Source organism: Pimephales promelas, chromosome 8, assembly GCF_988280905.1.
Source record: "Pimephales promelas chromosome 8, fPimPro1.hap1.1, whole genome shotgun sequence".
Classification (NCBI taxonomy): domain Eukaryota; kingdom Metazoa; phylum Chordata; class Actinopteri; order Cypriniformes; family Leuciscidae; genus Pimephales; species Pimephales promelas.
The window spans coordinates 8,303,429-8,323,412 of NC_142776.1; the positions used below are offsets into that span (position 1 = coordinate 8,303,429).

General features: G+C 40.6%; 1 protein-coding gene and 1 long non-coding RNA gene across 6 annotated transcripts in view; one reads left to right on the top strand and one right to left on the bottom strand.

The window, feature by feature from the left end:
* Window positions 1–1,285: 1,285 nt before the first annotated feature.
* LOC120491408 (uncharacterized) lies at window positions 1,286–8,982 on the bottom strand. Of its 3 annotated transcripts, XR_005625246.2 has the most exons (3): window positions 8,318–8,501; window positions 3,668–3,770; window positions 1,286–3,596 (listed from the first exon to the last, which is right to left on the bottom strand). It is a non-coding gene; the product is annotated as an uncharacterized LOC120491408 (long non-coding RNA). The 3 variants fall into 3 exon arrangements; XR_016169456.1 differs by lacking the exon at window positions 8,318–8,501 and adding an exon at window positions 8,871–8,982 and having other exon boundaries at window positions 1,286–3,770; XR_016169455.1 differs by having other exon boundaries at window positions 1,286–3,770.
* baz2ba (bromodomain adjacent to zinc finger domain, 2Ba) overlaps window positions 8,149–19,984 on the top strand; it is a 110,276-nt gene continuing 98,440 nt past the window's right edge. The window contains exon 1 of one of the 3 annotated variants that reach the window (XM_039689202.2): window positions 8,149–8,375. The gene's annotated coding sequence lies outside the window, so the exon portion shown is untranslated. Of the gene's footprint in view, window positions 8,376–8,648; window positions 8,787–19,984 lie in introns of those variants that run through there. The other 2 variants (XM_039689203.2, XM_089133852.1) reach the window with 2 other exon arrangements.

Genomic DNA, 19,984 nt, shown 5'->3' on the forward strand with positions numbered 1-19,984 from the left:
CATGTACATGTGTATTTCCTCTTGGGGGTTTGTCTTATTTTCCCTTGTTAGTCATCGTGTTATATAATGTAGTTAATTGAATAATGAAAATAGTTGTAAAACTTAAAAATGCAGGTGGAATACAAAGCCAGTAATGAGAAATAAATTCTAATAAATGCTGGTATTTTGTCAAGTGTCATTCAGAGTAAATTCTAGTAAAAAATAAATCCAATAAATAAAACACGAAAAAGAACAAAGTGGCATTTGTAAAAGATTTATTGTGGTTTTTACAGCTTCATCTTTGGCTATTTGTTTGCCTGTCCAGTAGAGGGCGGTGTCATGCATCTGATCCAGTAATGACTGCACTCGTGGTGTTTACTCACAGCCACATGGCATTTATCCTGTCACCGTTGTAATTAAAAATATATCATGAACAATGCAAACAAATATGTTGCTTTACAAGTTACAATGTCTTAAAATACACCTATATTCATATATTTTACTAACTGAGGCAAACAATTTGTCATTACGCACGCAAGCTTACAAAAAAAAAAAAAAAATCAATTTCTCAGCCTATGAAGACTGATAGCTGATCCGAAATGCGTTTTCAATTGCATTCATTTTTTGATTGAACAGTTAAATGAATTAAACAGCAGGCCTTAGACTTTATTTCTTGAGAAAATTAAATTAATTCTTTATAATTGGGTCATTGATCATGGCCAGAGATAAGTTACTTAAGAACTACTTTATTTAATAACCGGTTTACTTTATAAAACTCCGCCACAGTCTGGCTTAAATCAGTTTTTAAAAGAGTATAGGGTGAGAGGAAACATCTTTGGAATCCTTAAAGCAAATGTTATAAAAGATCACAGCCACATTGCATTGATGGGCACATATGGAAGAGCATTTTATGAGGAGACAGATTTGAACCCTGACTAAGAAGAGCTCTCTTTCACTCTTAATCCTTACATGGTGACAAAGGCCCTTTAATGAAGAGGTCAGCATCAGAACAAAGAAGGAACACAAGCACCACCCCCACCAGTGTTTGCCTTGTCCGTCTGCTGTCATGTTCGGCCTCCCACCAGTGGATGACTGGATTAAGGAATTGCAAAAGAGGAAGGAAGTGCAGAACATGAGCGCTCAACACTGAAATCTCATATCTCATTGCGAGAACAAGGACACAAGCTTGAGTTCTGAGACTTTACATCAGAGTACAAAGTTGAAAGGGGCTGATTCAGCGAGCGTCATGCTTCTGTATTAGGAAACACAAAGTCTCCAGTCACCAAATAAAACGTTCACAGCTGAGTTTCTTTTCTTCTTTTTTCCTACAGAAACAACAGCGCAGAGATCGAGGGTAGAAGTCAGCAGCTTCAGACACCGGCTGAAAGAATGTCTGGCCTCCTTCTCCACAGATGTGTAATCACAAAGGAATGCCAGCAGATCTCTCGGCTTTTCCACCGTTCGCTCGTTCTCTAGTCGCTTTCCCACGCCTTGCCCTGGTCTCCAGCCTCCTGCTTTTTTCCTGGCCGAGGTTCACAGCAAATGAACGCACCTCAGAGGGTCATGCTTTCACAAAGGACACAATGCCACTTCAGTCAGCAAAGCATGCAGCACACAGACCCCAAAATAGAATTGGTGGTGAGAATAAGTTTGTCTGCCCTCCCCATTCATGCGACCGTCGTTACTCACAACTCACACGCACTTCCCCAACATCCGACGAGAGAACTGCTCTCTTCTGAGCATCTGTCTGGTGAATTTTTCATCTGAAATGTCAGTCTGTGAAATTAGCACAAGCTTTCAGCCACTTTTGTTTGCTCTACGTGATTGCGATTGCGGTAATCAAGAAGTGTTGCAATCCGAAACGAGCAAAAACACATGGTGTGGTTTGCTTTCGTTTGGAAGATCACGGACGCTAATCCCGTACAAGAGCATAATGTGGTGTATTTGAGATCATTTTGTCTTGATTAATGTAATATTGCTGTGTAAACATTGTTCCCTCCACCTCTCTCTCTCTCTCTCTCTCTCGCTCGCTCTGCCTGGGAAAGTATAGAGAGCTGACGGGAAAAACTACCTGTTAATTGTTTATTATTTTCCAGTCCTCCAGGTGTATAGTGACTGCTGTGATTACCCAAGCTCCACCCAAAACCACCCTGCCGAGTGGAGATGGACGGCTCATGGGGGATAAATACACACTCGCATGCTGCTGTGGTGTTGAGACGTGGCTATTATCACGGTGTTGCCGATGGCCTAGTTTTGATCATTCAAAAAGGAGGTTCCTCCGAATGCCTGACCCCGCTCAGCGCCTAGAGCACAGGCAGCACTGAGCCGAAATGACTAATTAAAGCAGACGTTGTTTTTGCATAAATCAAGGTTTGATGCGGACTGACAGTTGGCGTGAAAATTGAAATAGATTTCCTGAGAAGGGAAAGGGGGAACAAATGCGAGCGTTCAGTTGGCATTATGCAATTTAATGTTAGCAAGACAGGAAAGGGGAAGGTGTTTCGCAATGAGATCATTAAAAAGAAGTTGATACAGGCTGGCTTTGTCTCTTTCTTCCTTCGTTTTGGATCTTCAGATGTCTGTCTTTGAAATTTACCTTACTGTACTGCTCTTTTGCACATTCAGAATTGCTGCATGTTTTCAATGCCCTTGGCACTGATGCTAGTGGCCGTAAATAGCTCCCATATGACATTCGTAAGAGCGCATATATATGCGCGATAAAGCGGCACGCTAGCATCGTTCCATTGTTCCAGTTGAGCAGAATGTAATTGAGAACAGCGCGTCAAGGCCAGGGAGAATCATTTATGCACACTCCTTTAATTTCCGAATAATTCTTACAACTGTTGTTTAAGGCCTCATTTTTTTTAAAAGGGAATTTATGTTAAATATTTCCATTAGCGCCTCGCACTGTAGGCACTATGATAATTTAAATAGTCACCCAAAAGGGTTATTAAATAATATTATCTTTACAAATGGAAGCAGGCTCAGCCGCTGAAAGCTAATCTCGGGAAATTGATCAGCCGCAGAGGCTGGCCTCTGTTTTTTCCTTCCTTCCATCCATGAAAATGTACCTCTGTCTTTTTTTTTTTTTCTCTCCAAAGGATGGATGTTGCAGGGTTGCTTGACAGATCCTATTTTACTGATCTCGGTGAACGCTCAATCTATTTCCCTCCCCCCTTTATTAATCCTCCTAATGTTTTCTCTCCTCCTCCGGCGGCTGATGCACTCTTTGATATATCATTGCTGAAGGGAGTGAGGGAAAATGTCAATTACGACTGTTAAATGTGAACATTTAACTACTGTACGGATGTTAAAACCACTGCTGTGTTTCTATAAAGAGGGCTGGTGTGTAGAGAACGAAAAGCTGATCATTTTTATTCGTTTATCGGCCAGGTTAAGATGAACTCTGCTACCACTTAAGGGAGTTATTCTCAAATAAAATTTTAAACTATGATGCATTTTGTCTCTTAAATGGAGGAATTAAAACCTTCGCTGCGCTGTTCTCCTGACTCAGACCCGTTCGTTATGAGAGGATGCTCCATTTTAAAGCCATGACTAGATTCGGGTTTTTTTTCCTCCTCACATTAATGACCCCTTCCTGGAAATCAGTGTGTGTGCTCGAGAGAGAGATGGAGAGAGTAAGCGAGCGAGCAAGAGAACAAGGGCTGATGTCAGTGGTCTGTCACACCTCATGTGGTTATCCCCCGTGGGTCTGCCACTCCATCACTTCCTATCTGTTTACCTCATCGCCGCCATATTAACAAGACTTTCCTCACACAGAGATGATGCACCTACAGTAAACAGAAGAAAAAAAAATAGGTAAGCATCTATTCTCATGCCTTTGCAGAATCATTACATCCATAGGTCAAAGGTCAGCTTATGTGCAGCCATTATGATAATGATCGGTATACACACTGACGCGTCATGACCAGGGCGCAAATGTAATTTATTGCCGTGTGAGAAAGTATTTTTGGATGACCTTGAAACTCTATTTTGCATACATTTTGATCTTTTCATAAATGATTTTTTTTCTTATACAACACAGGCTATTGTGTTGCAGCTGTCAACTGCACCTGTCCCAAAAGTGATTTTCTTATCACATTTGTTTTGGTGGATTAATGCAGGGAATATTCCACCTTTTGCGACATGTAAACCCCACATAAATTTTCCAGCAAAGTAAAAACACTCTTTCTTTTCTACACAGTTTGCAATTATTTGATTTGAACCACTTAAAGGGATTGTTCACTTTGAAATTAATTTTTTGCTATTTTTAGGTCAAACCGTTCACCTATCAGTCATATAATGGAGGTCTATGGGGTCCACCACAAAAAGCATGCGCAGAGAAGTCCAAATTAAACATGATTTAATGACTCATAAATGTAAGTACACATTGATGGCCTAAGACACGAAACGAGCGGTTTGTGTGAGAAAACGAACAGTATTTATATCGTTTTTACCTCTTGTAACCACAGTCACAAAGCGCCCGCGCCCTCAACTTGTACGTGGCAGTGGTTACAAAAGGTAAAATCTATATAAAAACTGTTCGTTTTCTCACACAAACCGCTCGTTTTGTGTCTTAGGCCATCAATGTGTATTACCATACCGTTTAATTTGGACTTCTCCGTGCATGCTCTTTGAGGTGGACCCCATAGACCTCCATTATATGACTGATAGACACCAACGGTTTGAACTAAAAATATCAAAATTGAAAATACAGCGGAAGCAAAGACACCTACATCTTGAATGCCCTTGAGGTAAGAGCCAAAAATTAATTTCAAAGTGAACTATCCCTTTAAGTCAACAGGATCAGACAAGTATCCAATCAGTAAAACAAAACTGTGTAATGTTACAGTTCCTGATAAATTCTGTTTTATTAGGGTTTAATTTTATATCCTGGTAATAAATGATGAAACGATCCGTGAGCTACATTGTAATACGAATAATGTTCATTTAAAGCCAAAACGACCGCTTTCATATTTTCCCAGAGATGAAACGGCTATATATACACACACTGATTAGGTAGAAGAAGATAGCCTCTGCCCTAGTCAAATATAAAAATTGTCCTTGCTGACTCACATACAGGTGTGTGTATAGCACACCACACAACCTGTATTTTAACTCTACTACGAACCATAATCAAGCGACTCACTCTCTCATTTGCAGTCAGATATATTAAGAATTTATAGCTGTATAAATTATGTAAACATTTAAAGGTCATCTTTTATTTATGGATACAAACAGCAGCACTGACAGAGGAACAAACAGCTTGAATACATTTCTGCTCGCATTGGTGTTCAACTCTAATTGTCAGTCCGACGCAAAATCGGTTGCTCCAAAGTCAGTCGGGAGAAAAAAAAATGCTCTTTGCTCTTTTAAAACGGGCTAATAAGGCAAACCGAGGAAACTATCGTCTCTTTTGCACTGATTAGCTCTTTGCCTAGTGATTTTATGCAAGACTAAGTGAGAGGATCGCAATTCAATTATTCCAGCAAGCAAAACCTTAAGGCCAGCAAATTGCGCAAAAACACTATTTGAGACTCTTGGAGAGAAATTTGTGTCATTGGAAATTAAACGCTTTTGTGCCGCTGGAAGGTTAGTGTTGTTAATGGTATTAGGGGAATGTGGTGTTCTGAGATGATTAAAATCTGTGTTGGAGAGAGGGTGGTGAGAAAGAAAAGAGGGAGAAGAAGAAAAAAAAAATCAATAGCTGCAAGCGCAGCTCCCGCTCTAGATGGACATCTCCTCTGTCTTTATGCACCCTAATAGAAAAATAACAATTAAATCCAAATCGCCACATTCATTCGGTTTCCATCAGTCTCGAGGGAGATCATCTTTGCCAGTTATTAGTCGCTAGGATATTATATCTTCTAATCAAGCCTCTTAAGAAACAAAACCCAGCCCAATGGAAGAGACAGGCTGTGTTCCCTCCACTTCCCCCCTCCCCCAGCAGGCTTGCATTGCACTCATTGTACTTGTGCTTATTATGTTTCAAATGACCGAGGTACGGCTGACATTCTGGCTGCATGCAGAGAGGCCCAGCCTCTGTTAATGACGCAGCTCATAGTCCTAAGAGCCTCAGCTCCTCACCCACCCACCCACCCACGTCCCAACCCCCAACACACACACACAGGGTCTAATGAAGAACCACCAACACAATTACAAACCCCGGTGTGTCTCTGCTGGAAGAGGGGAGGAGGTTATACACATAGTCACTCAAGAGGGAGGAATATTGCCATCATGTGTGCACACACACATATAAGCGCAATTATGGCTTTCTTATTGTGGTCGCAGATAAACACACATGTTCAGATGCACGTTTTGCACATCTTGTCCTCCCGCTCTTCGGAGCACTGATCCCAGGAGGTCTGCCGTGTCCCTCCATAAGCATCTCTTTTCACCCACCTTCATCTCTACAGGTGAAGAGGGGGGTCAGAGAGGATCAATGGACTCATGCATAAATTGGTAAGCGAATGTGTCCCCTCTATACCCGCTCAAGCTTTCAAAAACACCACTGACCAGCTCTCCTTTGAACGATTTCAAGTATAGTTTCGTTAGACGACAGCAGCAAACGGTCTCCTATTATGATCGGAATTAGCGCGCAGTTGTAGTTACATGACTATAACACTAGTCATTTCTAAATACAGAGTAAGCTTAAATTATTCAAATGTGCCTGACTGTTTGCAACACTCACCAGAGAGTGGAGATGTTTTGTGTGTAAACATGTTTGTCACCTATTACTATACTAAAAATAGAAAACCAGAAATGTTTAAATAAATAAATATACATTCAACTTAATATGATTACACATATGTTTTGATATAAATCTTCTCATTGAGAAAAGCAGCTTTACAGCTGAAAAGAGATTTCTGTAAACGTCTCATTCCAAGTAAACCCTAAACGCACGCAAGTCAGGCATAATCTGAAGCGTGAAGCTAAACTCCCGAAAGAGTTGCCCCTCTCTCCCCTCCTCCTCTAGTCCCTCTCCCACTAAGGAGTGGCAGCGTGTCCCTCCTTGCCCCCCCCTGTTGTTGTTTTCTTGCTCAATGAAATAATCTCCCACCCCCTTCATCCCTCACCCCATGCCAGCCCCTGTCCCAGTCTAGGTCAGAGGGCCCCCCTCAGCCTGTTGCTGATTGTGAGTGCAGCGGCAGGGAGAAAAAGCACACAATTAGGCACAGATGGCTGTCTGCCTCGTGGTGCCCAGCTCGGCTCCCGCTGCAAAGGGCCATTCTGCCTCTCGCTTTGCCCGCAAGTGTAATTCAAATGAGAGATCAATGAGCGTCATCCTAAAAGTAACAGTTCCAATTATTCTGCCTTTTATTTTCTGTTCCTCCTGAGCGTCACGGGGGCAGATCCTCTTTTTGAGTGTGTGTGTGTGTGTGTGTGTGTGTGTGTCTCCTTTCAACGTGAGACGACATCAGCTCATATGATGCTACTATCTTTTGGATTACGGAAATTCTGTTGTCAGATCGGAACGTTATCACCTTGTCTCACTCCCCTGATGATTTGAGGGGAAATAGGGTCAGATTAGCTCGGTTAATCCATAATCCCTGAATTTAGCTATTGAGGTAACTGGAGACAAATGCAATCAAGTTTGATCATGCGTCGCTGTCTTGCGGTTTATCTGACAGCTTTTGAATGACAAGTAACCAATCTTAGAATTAAATTTCCATTTCATTGGACACCATATTATCAGATTTCCACTTCTATTGTACTTATAATGTCTTCAAATTCATTTGAAAGCACAATCTCATTAACATGTGCTGCTTTGAACTTTTACACACCATGTGCCAATTTTGATAAATGATGATATAACTTGATTACAAATGACACCCACCCCACCAGCACCAACAGGCAAATTCAAAACAATGCTCAGCCATTATGTAAATACCAATAATTACTATGAACAGATAACACTTCTGAAACCGTTTTCAAAAATAAAAATAAAAAACAAAAACAAAAAACAGCGTTTTCGGATCAGTCATTGACAGATGTTTTAAAAATATTAACAATGCTGAAAATTCTGTGCGCAACCTGCACTTAGGCTACAAATAGCCTACTTTTGTCTATTCGCAGCGAATAAAAGTTTTATCGTTTAATTATTGTCCGCTGACGTCACTTTGATTCCTTGAAGTGAGGCAGAATAAACCTTGAAAGGACTCTCCTTCAATCTGCTGTTCGTAACTAACACACACGCACACACAAACACACACGCAGTCACTCACTCACTCACACACACCGAGACTCAATTACTGCCCAATTCCCTTCTTCATCATCTCCTGCTACACTGGCCTCTTCCAAAAGCAAATCGAAAAAGGAAAACAAAGAGCAACGTTACCTGAAGTGATACTTCGAACCCGATCGAGACGGAATTACACGAAGTGTCAAAAGTAAGGGTAAGTTTTGAATTTATTGAGAGCTGGATCGGTTATTTCATTGGAGAATTAATGTTGTGTCGCTGGCTGGCTTGATCTCTTAGCGAGGGTTGCTAACTCGATAGTTTCTTTAGGTTGGCTTAACGTTAGCTACGCGCGTCCCTTAAAAAGCGTAAAAAGCGCAAAACTTGTCGAAACCGTTTCAACGGCGTTGTCGAGAAATGTTCCGTTACGACTGCGAATATAGCAAAACTTTACGAGTGGACACAATGTTGCGCGCGGGGGTTGTGACTTCATAATAGGAATCTGCCTTTGTGCCCCCTCGCGTGCGCTTTAACTGTAACGTGTTTTAAATGTAAACTGTTTGTAAACACTCCTGAATGTATCCAAACATGTTTGAAAGGAGCAAACGCTTTCCCATCGTTCATTTGGGTAGGTAAAACTGCAATATTTGATTTTAGAGGGCTTATTTCGAAAGGGCGATGCGGGAGAGTCACTTGGAGGAGCTGAAGCTACCTTTGGTCTGTTTAATGTCCGTCTCTCAGATGATGGCAAAAGCTAACAGCTCTTCATTTAAACAACAGTATAAAGCATTTACTTCACAATTCCGTTTGATATAAATCGTTAAAAGCACCCAGTTAGGTGTTTTCGACGAGAAAATCGCCTGCTTAGTCGGAGTGGGTCGCTGGTGTTGAGTTGGAGCTTCGCGTTGCTCTTATCTTTGTTGCTTCCTTAAAGAGCAGCAGCTGCCGCCTGGCCGAGTTGTTGAAATTTATCCCTTTGTGTATATTACAATATCCTCCATTTTTTCTGCCCTCTAAACAACAAGCCTCACGCCATCTTGGTTAATTTTAACTGGCGGATCCGTGTAATCTTAGGACTCGACCTGCACATGTCGTTACAGGCAGAAAGTTTAGAAATGTCTTATGTGGTAGCGGTGACGTCATGTGAAGTTTAAGTAAAATGTGATGTTTTGCACAGAAGGCGTCGAATGTGTTATCTCGCTTGACAGTGCTGTAAAACTCTGTTTTTAGTGTAGTTTTGGTGTTGGAATGACTCTGGGTGAATAAAAGCAAACATTTGATGTGGTCTTGAGAATTATACGCGATGTTTAATTCGGTGTTTACAGGTGGAATGGATGACATCAGCATGTAATGATGTCACTTTGTGAGATGAACTGTTTATTGTCTTTGTTTCAAATTGAGATATTTTATTATGAACCTCGCAGTTTAGAAATTTCAGAATTTCCATTAGGGGATTTTCTTACAAGAAGAATGGGCTAAATGATGAAGCAGTAAGCTGAGGTTTCACATTCATTTTAGAGATTTTTCCCCGAACGACCTGAATCGTATTTTGATCCTTTCTGAATTAGGAAATCAGACCTATTTGAGTTTGTCACATGGATAGCTCGCAAGGTTTATAATTATGGTCTCACTGTACAATCATTTCCCCATTTAGAAGACTTATGTTCTATCTTATTATGCATATGCAGCTACTTTTGTAGGCTTACAGGTTTATTTGTGCACATATTGCCTCCACACAGAGTTTTACTTTACAGTTGACCTCCTAATGCGTAAGAAGTAATGATAGTTTACCTCAATAAATTAGTTGTGGTTTGTGAATGAACAGTCCACTTCAGCTTCAAAAAGCAAGTGTTACATATTTAAAAGTTTCTGTTATGCATGTCATGAACTTTTTACAATTAGCGGTCAGCGACGCAAAACCCTCAGGCTCGCCATAAGCTGGTTAAATGGCCGGACTGTCTGTTTTGTATCAGTAGGGCTCTGTCTCATCTAGCCCAGTGCCCTAGTCATTATGCATGGAGCAGGCTGTTGTTTTTACAGAATGCCTCAAATGGAGAAGTCAGTGTTTCCACCTCCCATCTCTTTGTCTGAGTATGTGCTGCTGCTGCTAAAGCCATGAGAGCAGGGGAGCAGATGTTTAGCCAAACATCCTGACGTGATGCTTTTCTCTTGTGGGAATGCCGCCTCTTCCTCCCTGTTCCCGATGCATCGCCTTGACAGCTGCTTGATTTCATGGAACCGCTAAGAAGCCATTAGCGGTATCAGTGAATTGAAACGGAACAGTCTCACCCACTCTCTTCTTCCATTAGAAATGACTATTGTTGGAAGCTTTTTTTCCTCTCCTTTCGTTGCGAGTGTGTTTGTGCTTATTCAAAGCACATAGAAGATCTCTTTTATACTTGTGCTGTTTTTCTTACCACGAATTAGGGAGAGCAAATCTGTCAGGGCCTGTTTGTACTGTTGGGGTTTGAAGGGATCTCACACTGTGCTCTCTCAAGCACACACAGACCCCTAGATGTCTGTGACTGCGAAAAGGAAAAAAATGAACTTTGCTCAGGGTTAGAGTGTCAGCCACACGTTTCTACCCAGGATGTTTGTTGTTTTCCCGACAGGATATGGGTTAGGCCTGTGAGAAGATGTTCATATCTAGGAATTAGTTTAATTTGCGATCTTTAGACGGATCTTGTTTAAGCTCTGTTTGCTTGTCTTTGTTGTTCGCTCAACAACAAATGTTTGTAGTGTAATAATGAGCTGATTATGAGAAATGTGGGCTGGGATGCAGTCTGTCGATTCCAGTACAAGTTTAGCGCAGACGATCCCAAATGCACATGGGTTTGAGTTTATAATCACACTTCCTCCGAAACCGGGCACTGATCAGTGCGGTTCGTTTAAAGATGATTTGAATTTATTGGATATTCCACTCATGCTGATACATATGAATGACTGGAGAGCAGTTAACACGCACAGCCCTGGCGCGTCTCATAGTCGAAATGGCTCTATGGGGTTTCATTCTACATCTTATTGGATTAGATGATATTATAGTCAACTGCAGTGTATAACATAGTGCTTTTCACTTTAACAACTTTCTTTTATAACCTTTCCGAGAATTATTCAAGCCTGGGTTCTGTTTGGTAAATTAACGTTTTTTTAAAACTTTTTTTTCCTTCTGTACTTACACACTTAATTAAACTTAATTATTTAACTTGTTCTATGATTTAAATAACTCTCTCGCTCTCTCTCTCTCTCTCTCTCTCTCTCTCTCTCTCTCTCTATATATATATATATATATGAAGAGTTCAGATGCAAAAGCCTCTAAGTGCCATTTGAAATTTTCTTCTAGAATGATCATTTTTATCAAGCTTGTATATTTAAGTTCAGTAATTTCAATTAAATTGCAATGAGGATTACCTAATTGTCATTTATGTGAAATTACTGAACTTGAATATATAAGCTTGATAAAAATGATCATTTTAGAAGAAAATTTCAAATGGCACTTAGAGGCTTTTGCACCTGAACTCTTCATATATATATATATATATATATATATATATATGATAAAGTTTATTCTGTGATAGACTAAAAATAGATTCTTGCATTGGCACCAAAATCAGGGCAAGGTGGACCAGTGTTCAATCAAAACAAGAAGGAAGACGAACAAAAGCAGGAGTAAATGCATCCCCCATCATCAATCTGGATACAGGCAAATTATTTGCAGCATCTTCAGTGGAAGCCATTGATTTTGTTTTTTAATCCCGCATCAATCATCGCCGTGTTAATGGTGAAATTGATTTGAATGAACTTTGGAAAGCTCGGTCCCATAAAAGTCCAAGGCAGCGAGAAGTTTTCACCTGATCATAACACCTGTCATTTAAAGAGCTCAAACCCGAGCGCAGGCTTGATTATACAAGCTGTGGTGTGCCGTGTGTGTGGCCAGTAACTGCCAAATGAATCAGCCCTGAGTGCACTCGATGCCGGAAGGTCAGCGTCGAATTTGTTTTCAGAGAGTTTGCGTCCTTGCACTCATAACGACTTGGCAAATCACCTTGTAAATACTGACAGATATTCTTCCCCATGCTGCTCGGTGAGACAACAGTTGGCATGACGCTAAACGGTATCATGGATAAGTGCATCTCTATCTCGCTTTCCTTGGCTAATGATTTATTTTGTCGTTAGCAAACAGCTTTGATTGTAGAATTTCCTCTCAACAGTTGGCTCTTAGATAATAGCGGGTTATGGGGGTGGCAGTTTAGCGTGAACATTAGCGTTCGGGAGACAACTGTTTGTGTCAGCAGAAGCGCGAGTCGGTCGCAGCAGACTCGATAATTGTGTCGCAGACATGATCTTCTTTACCTTTAGCCCGCCGGTCCGTGGTAACGAGCCGGAGATTCGCGTTTCTGCGGACAGTTAAATGAACGAGCGTTTCTACCAGCAGCTAAAGCGGGTCACACCAAACTGACTCTGTTTTCAGATAAACACAGAGAGGACACAGGGGCCGAATTTCAGAGGCAGGCAATTAGCTGCTTTTTGGTTCAGCGTCCCTCGGGCCTCTGTTTATCATTCAATGTGAGAATATCCCTGATGAAACTCAAGGTTATTTTTCTTGGGCTGTCTGAGCGCTTGTTTTTCACAGACAAGGTGAAAGGGTTGATTTTTTTTCCCTCAAGAATGGCTTCGTATTGAGACTTGAGACTGAGAGAGAAAAATCTCCTTTGCTGTAACTTCATAGTGAGGAATTAAGCTTCGGGAAGTGTACGCCCAGAATACGTGTGTGTCTTTCCACCATACTCTGCTGTTAATCATCGAAGCCGATCTCATGCTCGACACCTGAAGGTCGTCATTCTGAAACCTTTCCGTACGCCTGTTGTTCTGCTTTCCATCCCCCCTTTCTATCTCTTTCAGCTCCTCAATGAGGGTTTGAGTGCATTAGTGATTCCGAGCAGAGTATTCTGGAGAGATGAGGGCTGTTTTTTCCACCCCGCGCTGCTTGTGTCTCCGGTGTTGTTTGCCCTCCAGGAGACTGTCATGTCGCCTGTGCCGTGGGTTGCCACTGCGGCGCTCCAGTCCCCCTGCTGAGATAATGGAGCCCGTGTTTGAAATGCCAGTAGTTTGGCCTATTTGTTCTAGTGCTTATCGCTATATTTGCATCCAGAGTAGAAATAGCCAAGATTTCAGGAATGGCTGGAATAATGCTCCTCTTGTGGGATTTGGCGAGAGCTATGGGATGGGAGAGAATCTACTGCGCTGTGACAGCTGACTGCAGGACATGCAGTATTTGACCCTCACACACACATACACACACTCAAAGACATTCAGAGATTGTGCTCAAGCAGCCCCCTCTTATTTATTGATCTCGCTGCATTTAAAATCTGGTCACTGCCACCACAAAGCCTTTTCATTTTAGCTGCGCTGGCAAAGAGCACCTCGGCACAGCAAGAATTTTTAAATTTTTAATTTGCGCAGAAAGGCCCACGAAATGACAGGGATGAGATGGAGACAGATAGACAGAAAAAGGTTTGAAAATAGAGTCGTTTCAGCTGACAGCGTCATGTACTTTGGAAACCGAAGCCCTTTTTGTTTTGTGTTAAGTTGCTTGCTCTCACATTTTATGTAAGCCCTTTTTGATCTCTTCCAACATTTCTGTGCAGAATTACGGTTAATAGAGCAGCGACACGACACGCCAAGTAAAGGTATTTTCTTTCGTAAAATAATGTAGCCTGGGTTAAACTAGGTCTTGAACAGTAAACAAACCTCTGTTGGATTAGCCGCGAGGTTTTATAAAAAGATCTCCAGATTGAGAGAGCTGGATTAAGGGTTCTAATCTGCGTTTGCTTGAAGGTGCATCGTGGTGTGTTCCTGGAGTCTACAGACGTGGGATTAGGCGCTTCAGCAGGCCTCATGCTCACCGACCCGCAACAAATGTGTGTGCGTGTGTGTGTCTGTGTGTGTTTTGAGGGGGGGCGTCTGTCTCAGTCATTAGAAATTAGGCTGAGGCTGCTTTGTCTAAGGTTGGGACGGACGGGCAATTCTTTGTTTAAATAATGTAATCATGTAAAGAGATAAGGTTAAGGACTGCAGGTTGTTTAGGTAGCGAAAGAGTGTTTGTGTCATCAGATTGTTCAGTGAAACAGACTGCAGTGTGGTTATTTCACACGGCACGCAAAACGAGAGGAAAAACACTGCATTGGCTCTTTCTCTCAGTTTCTATCTCTCTTATCTCTCTATTAGATGGGTAGAAAGCTGTGAAACCCGTCTGTAATATGAGCAGTCTGTAAACTTGGCAATAGCACTAGGAGAAGCCTGATCCGGAGGCCATGAAGAGCCTCTTGTTGAGTCCTTCAAGTGTTGGCGAGTATTATTGCGTGGAAGTATATCTGTACATGTGTGTTCTGTTGGCAGAGGATCATATGGACACGTTCTAGGGCGAAGGATTAAATGAATGGTAGAGTGAGCGGTGCATCCTTATTTGACCACGCTCTCTGTGTGTGAGCACCTTCGTAACCAAAAGCCTCGTTTTGTGCTCTTAGGGTTTTAGTGTGTGTGTAGGCTACACACATACGGGTGACTGTGCATCTGTGTGTGTGTGTGTGTAGAGATGGAAATATCCTTTGCTCCTGCAGGCTAGAATAAATCCTGTGTGAGAGCTCCCTGGTGTAATCCAAACACTGCCAGCTAATTTAAGCGTGCAGCAGGAGCAACAGCATCTTTCATGAAAACAATGCATTTAGTCTAGAGCTCATCTCCACTTCCTTCTGCCATCTTATTCAGCCATCACCTTGCACACAACTACTCATAACACCACTAAACACCCAACAGACCAACTCAACACGCCACTGGACATCCAAATAATATACCTCAACAAACCACCGCACAACTTAATACTACAGCACAACACGCTACCTTACCACAGCATTGCAGATCCAACACATCACTTGACTAAATATCAGTGCACCGCCATAACCCGACACTACACGCAGGCCTACAAACCACCACAGGAACCAAAACTTTTGCTCAACACAACACTACAGCGCAGCCCTCAAACCTTATTCACTTTAGCCCTTAATCCTGTAATTGTGGACAAATATGGGCACAGAGGACTCTGGTGTGATCCTAATTTTTATTTATTATAAATGTTATATCACTGTCTTCGATAAAGTTTTGTCTATCCATTTATGGTGTTTTTTTTTATTTTGGGGGTATTTTTGAATTTATTTACTTCAAAATGTAAATTATGCAATTTTTTTATGTTTTTTTTATTGTTTTTTTTTTTAACTACATTAAAATATCATTCCAATAAGTTCTTGGAGCTAAAACCTAAAGATGAAGTGACTTTGCTGTCACCTGGTGTCTTATTTTGGCTTATTTAGAATGCTCTAAATTAGTTTTTCCCATTCATTTCTATGGGTGCCCATTTTTTACCCAAATACAATACAAACTTAACATTGTAGAATTAAGTCAAAAAATTGTGTGTATTCAGGAGGCAAACTTAGGAAAAGTAGCCAAGTCTTGTACCACTCAGATCAAGGGAAAATTTGATTTAATTTGCTAAAACTAATTTGCCCACATTTGTCCAGAATATGGTTTTAGGGTTAACATGCTACAGATGATGCAAATATAGATCACTCTATACACAAAACACCACACAAATTTACTACTACAGCTCAAAACAGAACCATTGCCCCACATTACTCCCCAACCTGCCACCAGATGATCCAACACAACACCTCAATATGGCACTGAACATAGCACCATAACCCAACACTCTAGACCCAAATCTGTAGACCCAAATAGACCACTGCATGACCCAGCATTTTAGCCCAACCCACCAAAAGGTGACTCAACACAAGACCATGACACTTGACTGAACATCCAGACACTTCAACAATAGTGCTCAAACCCCCATCATCGTGTAACACAACAGCTCCCATAACACCATACCAATGACCCACCGCAACAGCTCAACACACTGCTTGAGTGAACATCCTAAAAATATATAAAAAAAATACCACAAGCCAACACTACACAATTAGCAAAGCACCATGACCTAGCACAACAACCTAAGCCACTACAACAACACTGTAGTGTTGGCTTAACATGCAGTCACACGACCCAACACAATAGCTGAACACGCTAACATCCCAACACCACCATAACCAACACTACATGCCCAACATTTGTCTAAACATCCAAACACCATACCTCAATACTATAGGCCTGCATAATATTGGAAAAAAACTAACATTGTGATATTGCGATTGCGATATGACTTTCACCAGAGATTTTGTAGGGGAGTGCATCTTTCTGCATAGAAAAAAACTAACAAATTACAAGCATAGTTAAATTTCAATAGAACAAATACAAATGAAGCAAACCATGCTTTGTTTTTCAGGTAACAATAATAGAGTAAAAATGAAATATATTGAATCTTTGTTAATGCTACAAAAGTGATTTTCTCTTTCTCTTTTGTTGTTTGATTAACATTATTGACATTGAAGACAGCAGGTATATTAGGCTGCTGTCACTTTAAGACCTAACGCACCGATCCAATATAATACGCTTCCATTTTAATTCTTATTTGTTTACGTTCAGTTAAAACATAGCCTAAGCAATTTAAGGATGTTTTTTAGGGATACTCACCAAGACAGGCATTTTGATTTGTCTATTTAAGCTCCAAAATACGGAAAAGTGGTCTGAATTCAGTGTTTGCGTGCTGTCTGTGCTGCTCTATGTGCGCTCACAGAAAAAAGTTGCCAAGTTCCGAATTGTATTATTTGTGTTTGAATGCTTTAAACTCGCTTAAATTATTAAACTGACAAGACTTAAAAACATCTGTAGGCTAAATGATAAACTTTGAATTTTGCATTCTAGTCCATGACAAAAACCATAGGTATATATTTTATGTTTCACAGAAGAAAAAAACATCACTGAGCTTAGATTTACCAGAACAGTGTAGTGGGCTTTTACACTACCGTATTGCCATGAGCCAACCTGCTATCAACAACACTGATCACCTTTGTCGGCATACTGCTTAAGACCAAGTTGCATCATGCTACTGTTTATAATATATTGTAATATTTGTTAGAAACACATTTTATATTCGGTAAAAAAGGCAGGCAGGTTTCGTCATTGCTACTTCTTCACTGGATTGATGTCAGGTTGCTGGCTAGAGCTTTCATGTTGGGTGTGTTGAGCTTAGCGATGATAGATGACTATCTGGTTGGTTTGTGTGTGTCAGTGTGTTTCTTCATATGTGTGCATGTGTTTGAGAGGAAGGCGTGACAGCTGCATAGGCAGCGGGATTGACCTTCACGCAGAGAAATCTCAAGGCCTGTTTGATTACACGGTATTCTGCTGCTTTGCGTTCTTTGGCGCTTAACTTAATTCTCGGACAGCGTTTAATCTGTGATCGGCTACTTTTGGCTGCCAGTGTTATTGTTCAGGACCCTCAATTAGGGTACATGTTGTTCAAATAATATGGTCGCGTATTGCTGTTATCTTTGTTTTTTGAATTGGTGGTATTATGTTAGGATTAGTATATACTTGTATATACTATTTGCTTGATACAAAGTGGCCTTAAAGAGTTTATTACAATGATATATTTAGACACTATCAAGATTACAGAGTCTCTTTGTGGTTTATCAAAATGTAACAGTAGATTTAGTGTTAGGCCTATACTATTTGCATGTTCTATACTGTACTTATTATTTTCAAGATATTTATCTAAAAAAGAAAATAAGAGAGATTATGCATTTTCCTGATAGATTCCACTAGACAAAATAATAACTGAATTTACACAAATGTTTTGCCTTAGTTCGTAATGTCATACGTTGCCTCCACAAGCATCAATGACTTTATGTAATAAGGCTGTAATGGTTGATTCATATGTAATGGTTTAAGGGTCACGTTTTAAGGGTTTCACTAGGGTTCAGTATGTGTTATGTTTAGGGAAAAAAGGTCTACTGTCAAATAAAAAGAAAATAAGAACAAATAATCAAACTACCAGCAACAGCACAAATAAATACAATAGAGCAAAGATACACAAAAGGTTTTTTTCATGGTATCAGTAGTTTTCAGGTACAGCAATAAAGCAACAGTAAACAATAAATAAAGATGAATCATAATTAAAGTTACAAAAGCCATTCGGTTAAGAGCAATGAGGGATTTCCTTGTCTTCTGTTGTTTGATTAACATCAAAAACACAGACAGCAGGAATAAAACTTTAAGACTGCATCCAGTACACTGATATTGTACACGTGCGTTGTCTTTCTCAACATAAACAGACATAACCTTAACCTACTATGTTTGCTAGGGGTGGGAATCTCTAGGCACCTCACGATTCGATTCGATTAAGATTCAGAGGGCTGTGATTCGATGCTAAATCAATTATCTGAATCTTTGTGTGTGTCTGTGTGTGACTATAAATACTTTGCTTTAAAAGTACAAAGTAATGACCCTTAAAGAATTAACATACAATATTTTATTAACATTGCAAAGATCCAACAGGAAATGTGTGCCTGCACTAGCAGCATACTTGTAGTAAATTAATAATATAACAACGACCGGTACAGCCGAGTGTTTTTCCTCCTCTGGGTGGAAACGCGTCATATGGCTTCTCATATTAGTCGTGTTTCCGAAATAGTTTTATTTTACAAAGCTTACAACTAGTGTGGCTCTTTACTGTCCAGCTCCTTTCCCCCTTCAACTTCAGAAGCCAAAATATTTCCACACGTCAGCTTTTAACGACGGTGTTTGGATCTTGCGCGCCATCACGTCTCTGTTATGTGACGGTCCGGCCACTGCACTTCCGCGCTTCAGAGTTCCGTCTCTTGCGTTCCGTCAGCATTACGTTATTATAAATGTCTAAAAAAAAAATTTTTTTTGAAAATCAATTTTTGACATTTGTGAATCGATTCAGAATCGTCCACGTCCGCATCGCGATGCATCTAAGAATCGATTTTTTTCCCCCCACCCCTAATGTTTGCCAGGATACTCACCAAGACAATATTGAGTTCTTTTTCAAGCGTAAGACTTGAAAGAGAACTCAATATTTGCACGCTTTCTGAGATGTGGCTCTCCGTGGGCGCGCTTCAGATGATTGAATTTTCTCACATCACGCGCGCAAGTTCTCATTCGCATCTTCTTGCTCTTGAATGGCTTAAATGAGTTTAGTTTAACACGGATAGCAACTTGTGCTGCTGAGGTCTCGCCTGCGGTCGCGCGCTATCAAAACCAGGGTGATGACGGAGTAAATGACTGCATAAAGCATATGTTTAGGGGAAGCCAGAATGCCTATTGATTGACAGTAACATACATTAGCCTAACTCTGTCTGTCTATAGTTGTAGCCTAAGGGTCACAGTCAGTTAAGATTTCAAAACTCCTGTAGTCTGGCTTGCTTTAGTCTTCTAGGTTCTATAAGGTAAATAAGTTGTCGCCTAGATGTTATTTGTTTTCTCAGCATGCTTTGCATATTTGAGTTCTCTTCCATATTGGCTATGCTGTGATCCTGCTTTGCCAATTGCAACTCAGGTGGAAAATTGAGGGCCTGACTATGTTTGGGATACAACTATCACAAAAGATGACCAGATAAAAAGAACAGTAATAATTTCTGTAAATTCAGTATTAAAATATTTTATGATTGTATGTGCTCCTTTTATATAGGGGATTTTTTTAAACACCTTTAGTATTTAGGTAAACTTAAGAGTTTGTATACTTTTGAGACAAAATGGGTTATGTAACTATAGTTCCTTTTAGTTATGACTTTGTCATATCATCATAAAGATCATTAAATGTGTGTGCATGAGGCATCTCAACTAACGAGAAACATTTCG